This window comes from Lonchura striata, chromosome W, assembly GCF_050655825.1.
Source record: "Lonchura striata isolate lonStrDom1 chromosome W, ASM5065582v1, whole genome shotgun sequence".
Taxonomy (NCBI): Eukaryota; Metazoa; Chordata; class Aves; order Passeriformes; family Estrildidae; genus Lonchura; species Lonchura striata.
Window position 1 is genome coordinate 18473593 of NC_140743.1, and position 12270 is coordinate 18485862.

At 42.6% G+C, this 12270-nt stretch overlaps 1 long non-coding RNA gene across 1 annotated transcript; it reads right to left on the minus strand.

Moving 5' to 3' along the window:
- Positions 1-1273: 1273 nt before the first annotated feature.
- Positions 1274-10531, minus strand: LOC144246374 (uncharacterized). Its single transcript, XR_014952659.1, has 2 exons — positions 9992-10531; positions 1274-4512 (listed from the first exon to the last, which is right to left on the minus strand). It is a non-coding gene; the product is annotated as an uncharacterized LOC144246374 (long non-coding RNA).
- Positions 10532-12270: the final 1739 nt, after the last annotated feature.

Consider the following 12270-nt stretch of genomic DNA (forward strand, 5'->3'; position numbering starts at 1 on the left):
TCAGCTACTCATAAGAAACAACCCTCCTTCACAATACAGATCCTGCTCTTACTCATAGTTTATTATGGGCTGCTGGCCAAGAGGAGAGTCTGGGTAAACAACCTCTAAACAGTGCTTAAAGAGGAAAGCAGCTGAGATAGGACACTTCTGGAAAGCCTGAGTCATACCTGCTGCCTGCTTTAACATGTGAATAGCTAAAACAGTACAGTAATGTAAAAAAAAAGCATTTTCCACTTACTGAAACAAATATGCTTAATTGTAACCTGAGGCTGATTTAAACCAGACTAATCCTGTCCACACTTCCAAGAAGGCACAAGCTGTCAATATGAATCCCTGTCATCACGGCCTAAAGAGGCTAAAACAGCTGACTTTCCATGGCCTCCCTACTCTAACATGCAAGCTCTACCCAGAAAAATGTCTGACATTTCTGGGCTAAAAAGAAGTGTTCTTTTGTTCCCTGTGCTGCAGAGCTCATACTCCAAATACTCAGGCCATTAACATGTAGCAGGTTGACTTTGGCTGCATGCCAGGTGCCCACTAGACTGCTCTATCACTCCCTTTCTTAATGGAACAGGGGAGAGAATAAGATGGAGAACAACCAATGGGTGAGATAAGGCAGTTGTATTACAGCAAAAGGAAAGAAATAAGCGAGAGTCTGCACACACATAAGCTAAAAGAAAGTCAAGCTCTGCTTCCCATCAGCAGTGATGTTCAGACTTCAGCACGCATAATGATTCCTCTGTAAGGAAAACTTTGAAGAATCATGAATGCCCCTCTTTCCTTTTCTATCCCTTAGCTTTATATAGCTGAGCTGACATCATATGGTATTGATGTCTTAGGATTTTAGCTTTTTTATTTGTCATATATTTATAATTCGGCAATTCCTTAGTGTATAACTCTAAACTCCATATACAGTTAGCTACTGTTTTCCCATTTTGGTCAGACAAAACAATTCCTCTCTAGGCCTGGGAATCAAGAACACCTTACTGTCTCAGGCCCCAAGAAATGTAAACAAAAGTGAGTTGAAGGGAGAGCAAACTTAGGGTAAAAGACTTCATTACTGGAAGCTGTAATCGGAAGATTAACCCCCTATATGTAAATTGATGAAATTTATAAAAGTATGAAAACCTGTGACTCATCATCCATTTTTTTGGGGTGTAGCCCCTGGGGGAGGCTTCATCTGCCCAAAATGTACCTGAAGGCCCTTCAATAAATTAAACCCCTTTTTAGTCCCTTAATTTTGTCTGGTGTTATAAATTTACGCCACAACGGATCATAATCCAATTAGAATTTTATTAATTACAGCAAGTAGGATATGAGCAAAGACAGCGCTGGATGGCCGGGGAGTCTCCGCTCCACCTCTGCCGCCCTGATTCGTTCAGCCTTCTTTTTATTCCATCCTTTCCATGAAGTTCTGGGGGCCTCCTTTTGTTCCCCTGGAATTTGCAAGCTAATTCCTGGATCCTCTTGCAGTTTCCTTCTGTTTACGTAAGCAGTCTGTAAGTAATTGTGGTTATATTTATCTTGTATTGTCAGTCCCCAGATGTAAGTGATTGTGGTTCTCTTATCTTGCAAATGTTGTGCCCGCAGGCTATTTGCATATCTTCCGTTTCCTAAACAATACCTCAGTCTGTCGTTTCTCACACTCCGTTTCCTAACCTTTATATATATCTTAAACAATACCTCAGTCTATAGTTTCTCACAAATCCCCCCATTTTCTTTTTATCCCATTATTGTTTATTAGATGCTGTTTTCACTCTCGGCATTGCAAATAAACCTTTTTTCCACAATCCCAACATTTATCATAGCACTCACAAGGTAATACTTCACAATTACAATAGGCGTAGCCCCCACGTGGCACAACACATTCACAACAATCTTCATCCTCATCAATAGATGCACTTTTATATTTTGCCGCCGACCTCGTAGTTAAAATAAGAAGTTTAGCTATGTCAAATCGTTTTTTAACATAGTGTAAAATACAGCGTAATATACAAGGCCCAAATATAAGTCCCAGAATCAATATAATCAGTGGTCCTGCTAAGGCAGACAACAAAGTGGTTAGCCAAGGTGAAACATTAAACCAATTTTCATACCATGACCTGCCCGCCTCATGATCTTTTCTATGTTGATTTAACCTTTTCCGGAGTTCAGACATAGTATCCTGGACTACTCCTGTATGGTCAGCAAAAGAACAACATTCTTCATTGAGAGCTAGACATAATCCTCCTTCTTTTAGGAATAACAGATCTAATCCCCTTCTATTTTGCAGTACTACTTCTGATAAAGACTTTACTGAAGTGGCTAAATTTTGGATAGATTGTTCTATTTTCGCTAAATCTTCATCTACAGCCATCTGTAAACTTTGTAATTCCTGACTTTTTACTAGAGAGGCTATGCCTGTACCTGTTCCAACTCCACCCGCTATCAGCAGTGTAGCTAAGGTTACCACTGTAATTGGTTTTCGTTTTTGTATATTCAGGTCTCTTTCAAAGTGGTGTAACACCTCCTCAGAGGTGTGATAGATTAGACAAGGAACAATAATCACCTGTATGCAAAACTGAGATTGATCAAACACTTTTAGGGATAGGCAAGGCGTTACTCCGGTGTCTGAACAAACCCATTTAGCTCCTGGTGCCAGGATAGCCCATTTGTCATTTCTATTCTTGTGTCTCTTTATAGTTTTTGTAGTGATTATTGTTGTTTGGTTACACAGAGGCTGATAATCTTTGGGCACTGTACCAATACATTTTCCTTGACCTGTTACTAATTGAATAGTAATTCCTTGCGTATGGTTTTTTTGGTCATTCCATGGGCATTCTCGTGGGTTTGAACCACTAGACCATTGAATCTTATCTGGTTTTCCAATTGCCTCAAAATATGGTGGTCTAACATTATAACATAACCAGCACTCCTTAGTTAAATTTGGTTTGCTTTCATTAAGGGCACAATAAGAGGCTTGCATTAAATCCCATAAAGGGTCTTTGGATTTTGACACTCCTGAATCCCTAACTGTCACCATGTCATTAGTTATTCGATCTGTTACTGATAGGGAGTATGGATGAGTGGTTTTAACACTTGCGGGGACAATCTTTTTTGTAGGGAAAGTGGGTGAATTCAATACTTTATTCGGCCCAACAGGGAGTGAATCATGTGGTATTTTAACTTTTCTTATGAGAAAGTGCCCTCCCATGTTTTTAGGAATTCCTCCATAGACACGTATTCCCCATGTTCGTCCCACTAACCACTTGTCTTCTAGGGGATGTAATACTTGAAATTTCATGCAGGTACAGACTTCCTTGTCACGTGAAGCTACATAATCTACGTTACACAGACCTGTAAGATCTACACCTGTTTGTTCAGGTACACATTCGTTAGGAGTCCAGGTTGCTTTTATATATTTATCAGGAGCCTTTACTGACCAGCCCGAGGCTATTGTTTCACATCCCGAATAACCACAATAATACTGTCCGGGATAATTACAGTAAGACGGTCCAGAGGCCGGGCATATATAAAATGGAGGTCCTTTTTTACAATGTATTGGTACTAAATCACAAAGTTTTACTATGAATTCAGGTGGACCTGGGTTGCTAAAAGTGGCTATTGTTCTCGTTCCTTCCCAAGATATTAGTTCCCATTTAAATGGTTCAAGTGGATTTCCCCCTTCTGCCTGGGTTATTATCAATATCAAGACTAACGGTATACCAGGAAAAAGGGTGTCTGTCAATTTTGCCAATTTAAGTATATTTTTACTAATCTTGGGGAAGTTCGACTGTTGCTGCCTTTGCGTCCCATTGTTCTGGTTCTTTTCTCCACAGTTTGTTCCTCTTCTGCCTCGCCCGTCGACTCGGTTGCGTCAAGTCACGGGGGGTATCATCTTCTCGGCAGCAAGGGAATTCTTCAGGAGAACAGCTGTTTCGGGATTTCTGCCTGTTTACATAGGCTTCCCACTTTGCAGCTTGAACTAATGGGGCAAAGCAAGACACAGTACTTCCCCTCTACACTTTATAGCCAAGATTTCAACCACAAAGGGGGACTGGTTCGTTGGAATGGTAACAATAATATTGAAGGTATCCACCTTCACAGTGTGTCCACCATTTATCCTGGCATACCTTATACCTAAAACAAGCAAATGGATAACAATTACAGTTTATATCATTACCACGAATTCGTATATTTAGAGTACATATATTATTTACATCAGCATACCTTCTATATTCACTATGGTGTGGCTACATATGTCTAGCAATTTCCTTCAAGACACTTTGTATGCTTCCATATATAATAGATAAAAAAAGAAATAATTATAGCATATATAAACAGCAATACACACTTTATACCAAAAGGTAATGCAGCAAAAAAATCAAATAACATCTTTATCATTATGTTATCTCTTCAGGGTTATCTTGGTGTCACCTGGGGTACTGATTACTCTCCAGTGGGGTCTCGTTACTGGGCCTTTAAGGCGGCTGGCATGAGTCCATCCACGCTCAGCAGTCCAGACAGCTGTTTCTGTTGTCAACAAAACAAGATAAGGTTCCTCCCAATTGGGCTTTAGGGTTTCTTCCTTCCACACTTTAATCAATATCCAATCCCCAGGTTTAATGTTGTGTATTTTTAAGTCCAATGGGGGTCATTGCACAATCAGTCCATGTTCCCAAAGCTGGTTACAATGTTTTGCTAATTGTGAAACATATTCATTAATCACACGGTCTCTAATTAAAACATTTGTTTGTGGGCTTTCAATTCTGTAGGACATTCCATACACCATTTCAAATGCTGATATTCCTACATCTGCTCGGGGTCTGGTTCTGAGAATTAATAGTGCCATGGGTAGGCATTTAATCCATGATAATTTGGTTTCAATAATTAATTTAGTCAAAATAATTTTAATTTCTCCATTCATCCTTTCAACTTTTCCTGAACTTTGTGGATGCCATGGTGTATGGTATTCCCACTTTATACCCAAGCTTTCTGTCAGATCTCTAACAATTTTTGACACAAAATGTGTTCCTCTGTCTGAGTCGATTACCTCAGGTACTCCATATCGAGGTATAACGTGTTCAAGTAACACTTTAGTGACTTGGTTAGCGGTTGCCCTGGAGGTAGGAAAAGCCTCAACATAATGTGTTAAGTGATCCACCATTACTAATAAATATTTGTAACGCCCCACCCTAGGTAGTTCAGTAAAATCTACTTGTATATGTGAGAATGGTCTGTATGCGGGGAAACGTCCTCCAAGAGGTCTTTGTTTTATGTTGTTTCGATTAACCTTTTGACAGGTCTCGCAGGCTGCCGTGACTGTCTTTGCTATATTATATACGCCTATACAGGCAAACTGTTGATTGAAATGATCAACTAACGCCTGAGTTCCCCAGTGTGTTTTACTGTGTATTTTTGAAAATATTTCAAGTGCTATGCCCTTTGGCAAGACTTCTCTCCCGTCTGGCAATATGTATTTCCCATCCCGTTCCTTAGCTCCCATTTGTTCTAGTTTTTCTTTTTCCGCAGACTCAAAACTCAAATTTTTACTAATAGGTACTTGTTGCATAGTCAAAATTATATTATAATTGCCTGCCACTCGTTTTGCCTCTATATCAGCTGCATTATTTCCCCTAACTTGATAACTTGTACCTCGCTGGTGTCCTTTTATATGTACAACTGCTATTTTATTTGGCATTTTCAATGCCCCCAGAACTCGCCGAAGTAATTCCGGGTGTATCAGTTCTTTTCCCTGGGAGTTAAAAAATCCCCTTTCCTCCCATATTTTCCCAAAGGTGTGTACTACTCCGAACGCATAACGTGAGTCTGTATATATATAGTCCCATCCTTTCCCTTCAGTAACACTAATGCTTTCCAAAATGCATATAGCTCACAGGCTTGAGCCGACCAGCTGGCACTCAGGGGGCCTGATTCTTTTGTCTTAAATTCCCCTTTTTCCCATTCAATAATGGCATATCTGGACAATCGTTTACCTTCTACTATTTGTGATGACCCATCTATGAATAATACTTCTCCACATTGTAGTTCTTCTTCTTCTAAGTCTGACCTAATGCGTGTTTGTTGTTCAATTGTTTGAAAACAATTGTGCAATGGTTCATTACCTTCTCCTGAGTACAAAAATTCAGCGGGGTTAACTGCTCCAGTAGTTTTAAAAGATAATTTAGAGGATTCTATAAGTATTCCCTCATACTTTAATAATCGGCTATCTGTAAGCCATTTTTCTGCTTTTTGTTGTAACACTCCCCTGATGTTATGAGGCACATATAAGACAACTTCTCCATTAAAAGTAATGCGATTTGTTTCCTCAAGCAATAGGGCAGCAGCAACAATGATCTGTAAACAACTCGGCCAACCCCTGCTCACAGGGTCTAACATCTTTGATAAATATGCCACCGGTTTCTTTTGTCCGGCCCATTCCTGAGTTAATACTCCGAATGCCGTTCCTTCATGTATGTTAACAAATAAATGGAATGGCCGTTTTAAATCCGGGAGACTTAAAACTGGTGCTTGACTTAGCTCCCTTTTGAGACTGGTAAACTGCTCTTGATCCTGAAGAGTCCACTTGGGTATTTTGTCTTTAAGCAGTTGTTCATATAGGAATTTAACTTTAAAGCTGTAGTTCTCTATCCATTGCCTACAATACCCAAATAGCCCTAATGCCTGCCGAATTTGCCTCTTAGTGACAGGCATAGGTAATCCCAGAATTCCTTTAATACGCTCTGGATCTAATATCTTCTGGCCGTTAAACAGATAATGTCCCAGATATTTTACTTTTTCCTCCGCAAATTGTAACTTTTCCTGTGATACCCGTAGTCCCTTTTGTGCAAGAAAGTTTAGGAGTTGAATGGTTTCTTTTCTTACATTCTCCTTATGATTCCCCGCTATGAGCAGATCATCTACATATTGTAACAGCACATTCCCCGTTTGTACCTGATATTCTGTTAAGAGCTCTTCTAGGGTCTGTCCAAACAGATTAGGGGATTCCGTGAACCCTTGAGGGAGCACAGTCCATCTTAATTGCTGTCTCCGGCCCGTCTCTATGTCTTCCCATTCAAAGGCAAAATAATTACGGCATTCTTCTGCCAGTGGACAGACCCAAAAAGCATCCTTTAAATCAATCACACTATACCAGGAATTATGGGGTCCTAGTTTGCTTAGCAATGTGTATGGGTTTGCTACCACAGGGAACCGAGTAATAGTTCTTTTGTTTATTTCCTTTAGATCATGTATGAGCCGATATTTCCCATTTGGTTTCTTTACAGGCAAAATGGGGGTGTTAAAGGGTGACATACAAGGCTCTAAGATTCCTTGTGCCAACAATCGATCAATTTCTGGCTTCAATCCTCTCCGTCCTTCCAAGGATATGGGATATTGCCTTACCTTCACAGGTATGTGGGGTTCGGAAATTTGGATTTTAATCGGTGGCATTTCCAGTCTACTAATTGTGTCCGGAGAGTACCAGACATTGGGGTTAATTTTTTTTTTATCATCCACGGTCAAAGGATAAGCAGACACTGCCAACTCTTGATTTTTCACTTTAATTTCTAATTGCAATTCAACAATTAAATCTCGTCCTAACAGGTTAAATTCTGCTTCAGGGACGAGCAAGAGTTCACCCATTCCAAATTTATTTTCAGTTTCGAATACCACGTTTTTTATTTTACTTACTTTAAAGGGTTCCCCTTTTGCCCCAATTACTTGTACTTTTTCAGGGGAAACTTTACATCCCTCAGGTATCTGCTTAATAGTTGATTTCTCAGCCCCAGTGTCTACTAAAAAGGTGAACTCTTGTTTATGGGGACCTATTTTTAATTTTATCAAGGACTCATGATGACTCCGGTCCCCTAAGATATAGAGCCCCTGACTCCCCTATTCTGTTTTCAATATTCCCTCATCCCTGATCCTTTCTCTGCAATTCCTCCTTATATGTCCCTTCTTTCCACAGTAAAAACAACACCTCTGTTCCTTTTCTATTACTACGTCCCCTTGTTTCATCCTACCAGATCTGTTGCAGAGGATAGATAGATATGATTGTTATCTTAGCTAGCCGAATGTCACTTCTGCCCTTGGATGAATCCTGGAGTGAAATGGACTGTTCCATCCTACCCCCCAAAAGATTGTGGCTCATCCCACACCTCTGTACCTGCCCCTGAAACATCGGAGTCTGTAACCCCATTGGCCCATGCCTTGTCCCAGCCCACCTAGGAGCCCCTGATAAGGGGGCTCCAAGGGGCCATGCAGCCTCTTGGCCCTCTCCTCCTCTCTTGGACTTCCTCCCCCCCTGGGGCTTCCCCTCTCCTAAACCCTCAGTTTCACTCTCCCCTCCCCCGTCCTCCTAAGCCCGGCCACGTGATACGCCTGAGAGCACGAGGCTCGGGCATTCCCGAATCCTCCAATAAACCTCTCTCCCCAAGAGCAAGCTTCAGAGATCTCTGCCTCCCTACACCCCCACCGTGCAGGAGAATAATCATCCCACATAGATCTGTGTTCACCAGTTCGCCCTTTGCGATCCTCTCTGACTGCTGCTACCATCATTCTTACTTGTCGCTTGCTGCTCTCTTCTTCCCGCCTTACGTAGACTTTCTGAGCTTCCCTCAATAATTCATCTAACCCTCTATTCTGCCAGTTCTCTAACTTTTCAATCTTCTTCCTGATATCTTCCCATGATTTTGCCACAAACTGAGTTTTGAGGAGCATTTGCCCTAAAGGGTCGTTTGGATTTACCCCAGAATACAGCTGAAGGGCTTTCCTTAGTCGTTCCAGCCACTCAGTAGGGCTTTAATCTTTCTTTTGCATTTCATTAAATGCTTTATTGATATTTTGTCCACGGGGTACTGCTTCTCTAATTCCCTGAATTACTATAGTTCTCAGGTCCTGCATATGAGTTCTATGCGCCGGATCCTGATTATTCCAATTAGGTCTTTGGAGTGGCCATTTAATATCTGCTTGAGGTCCCTGAGCTTGTTGAGCATCCCACAGTCTCATTCCTGCTCGTCTAATCATATCTCTTTCCTCGGTATTAAATAATTGACCAAGGATAGATTGCATCTCATCCCAAGTATAAAGGCTTGGTCCCAAAAATTGATCTAGTCTTTCTGCTACTCCGAGTGGGTCCTCAATTAAGCTTCCCATCTCGGTTCTTTTAAAATCTCGTAGGTCAGCCGAGTTTAAGGGTACGGAAATATATGCGATCACAGGTTGAGGTCCCCCCATGGGTATTTCCCTTAGGGGGTACATCTGAGCTTCCCCTCTTTGACTTCTACTTACGCGTCTAGGAGGGGGGGAGACCCTTGTTCTGACTCTGGTGGGGGAGTGGGTGCTCTGGGGATCTTTGGAGGGGCTGCGGGAACAGGAGGAGGAATGTAAAGAGGGAGGGTTAGAAGGGTTTCGTCTAACTCTTCCTTCTTTTTCTTATGTTTAGTTTTTATTTCATTCAGCGGATAAAGTCCAGCTCCCGGTCTTTCCAGCCACATTTCCGCATATTGTCTCTCCTCCGGGTTAAGGAGTTTTTTATTATTTACCCAGAGGTTTAACTGCTGCCTTACCCAATCTTTTTCTGACCCATAGACTGGCCAAAAGATATTGTTAGAAATCTTCTTCCCTCCCCATATCTTAGTACAATATTCTATCATTTTTTGCTTATCTTTCCCTAGGGTTCCAGGGAAATATCTCCAATTATCTAAGATATATGCTAGAGGGGTATTCTTAGGTACAGTGGGTACCCTTCCCATGGGAGTCGAAGGCTTGCTGCCCTTCGCCCCCATCTTCTGGAATATGCCCACACACACACGCACTCGCTCCTCTTGTTCCTGGCCCAGTCCCTCGCGGGAGATGGAAAACGCAGTACTTAAGAGTCCACACTTGCTTGGTTCAATATATCGAACCTCTCATTCGTTATATTCCAGGAAACCCAATCCCGCCCGAACGGCAAACCCGTGAACAATTTCGCCATGAACAATTTCGCTCTGCGAATAATTTCACTACTTACGCGTCCTGCGTGATCGTCCGGACTCTCGTGCACAGAATTTTTATGGGATTTTACCGGTCTCTCCTTTGCTCATTATCCTAGACTTTAGGTTCGTCGGTAAGGTTAGGGTAAGCTGTTGGTCGCGGGGCCGCCAAATGTCGCGGGGCGCCTCCCCGGAGGACCAAAGCCCACCATTCCTTATCCGAGTCACGGCACCAGAAATTGTTATAAATTTACGCCACAATGGATCATAAACCAATTAGAATTTTATTAATTACAGCAAGTAGGATATGAGCAAAGACAGCGCTGGACGGCCGGGGAGTCTCCGCTCCACCTCTGCCACCCGGATTCGTTCAAACAGCCTTCTTTTTATTCCATCCTTTCCATGAAGTTCTGGGGGCCTCCTTTTGTTCTCCTGGAATTTGCAAGCTAATTCCTGGATCCTCTTGCAGTTTCCTTCTGTTTACGTAAGCAGTCTGTAAGTAATTGAGGTTATCTTTATCTTGTATTGTCAGTCCCCAGGTGTAAGTGATTGTGGTTCTCTTATCTTGCAAATGTTGTGCCCGCAGGCTGCAGGCTATTTGCATATCTTCCGTTTCCTAAACAATACCTCAGTCTGTCGTTTCTCACACTCCGTTTCCTAACCTTTACATATATCTTAATAAACAATACCCTAGTCTGTAGTTTCTCACACTCCGTTTCCTAACCTTTATATATATCTTAATAAACAATACCTCAGTCTATAGTTTCTCACATCTGGCCTCTGTTTTTAGGTAGTCCCAAAAGGCATCAGTATGGAATATCCCTTTGGCTAATTTGAGTCATCTGGCATGATTGTGTCCACTCCCAAGATCTTGCCCACTCCCATCCCTGTGATAGCGGGAGGAATGTCAGAGGGACAACATTGCTCACCAGTATCCAAAACACTGGTCTGTTATCAACACCCTTCCAGATACTAATGCAAAGCATAGCACTGTGAGAGCTGTGAACTTTACCTCACTCAGACCCAGTATGTGGCAAGCACAATTCTCTCACTCTCAGGATTTTTCATAGAGGTGCACAGAGAGAAATGAAAGAGAAAACAATTTATATTTCTGCTCCTTGTTTTTCCTATGTGGAATGTGTTTGGAGAATTGTTTACCTGGAGTGCTTGATTGGATTATGGTGAGGATTGTTTGAGCCTGATGGCCAATCCAATCCACCTGCATCTGGACTCAAGGACGAGAGAGAGAGGGTCACAAGTTGTGGGAGGGTTAGAGTCAGTGAAAGCAGTATGTAGTTTTAGTATCCTCCTTTCGTATAGCATATTAATGTATTTTAGCATAGTTATAATAAAGAAATAGTTCAGCCTTTTGAATTGAGTCAGACATCATAATTTCTTCCCATTGGGTTCGCCTGCATTTACAATAAGTGGTGACCCAAAATGTTGGATGAAGAACCAGGACCTGGATCGGTCCACAGCCGTGATTTAACACGGGAAAGGAGGTGAACCCTATTGAAAAGGCTTGTCCGAAGTCCCTGCGAGGGATCGGAGGATGTAAGACACCGTGGGAACCCTCTCTATAGGACCAGGTGCAGCCCCGAGCAGTTTGCCATAATCGGACACCTCTGCCTGCCTTTGAAAAGGTACTGATTTTCTGATTATAATACTGCCCTGACCTGGGGTGGACTTTAACTTTGGGAAGAGATGTCTGATGACTTGGACACTGATTTTTATTGTGAGGATCACCTTATATATACACCCTCTGGAGAGATTTGGCTCGGATCTATGGAGCGACTGTGTCCGACAATGATTTGTTGGAGTTTCTTGAATTTGCAAAAGCTCATGTTTTTTTCGGGAGTTTGGCCTCTTCCCTGCACCCAGAGGCTTGATATCTTTGTTTTTCTTCATCAAGGAACGCTGCGCACGAGATTTCCCAGACTTTCGATACGGGATAGTTTTTATACAGATTTTTCGGATAGTCCGGAGATGGATCCCAGTGAGCACGTTTGCAGAGGGCGGGAGGGAGTCCGCCGCACCCAGCGGGAGCCCATCAGCCCCTCCCCCCATCGTCATGGCCGGACGAAGATCAGCTTGTTCAAGGACAGTCTTCGCTGCGGGGGAGAGCCTTTGTCCGGGGCTCAGAAGTTTTTTTCTGCCTCCCTGCAAGAGAAGCCTCCTCCTGCAGAGGGTGAGCTCCCCCTCCTCCCTCAGAGGAGGTGGAGCCGCTCCCGGCCCCAGCGGAGCCGGAGACACCGTCTCCCTCGCCGGTCCGCCCGCCCGCAGCTGTGCAGCCTCCTCCTCTCCCTCAGCCGGAGCT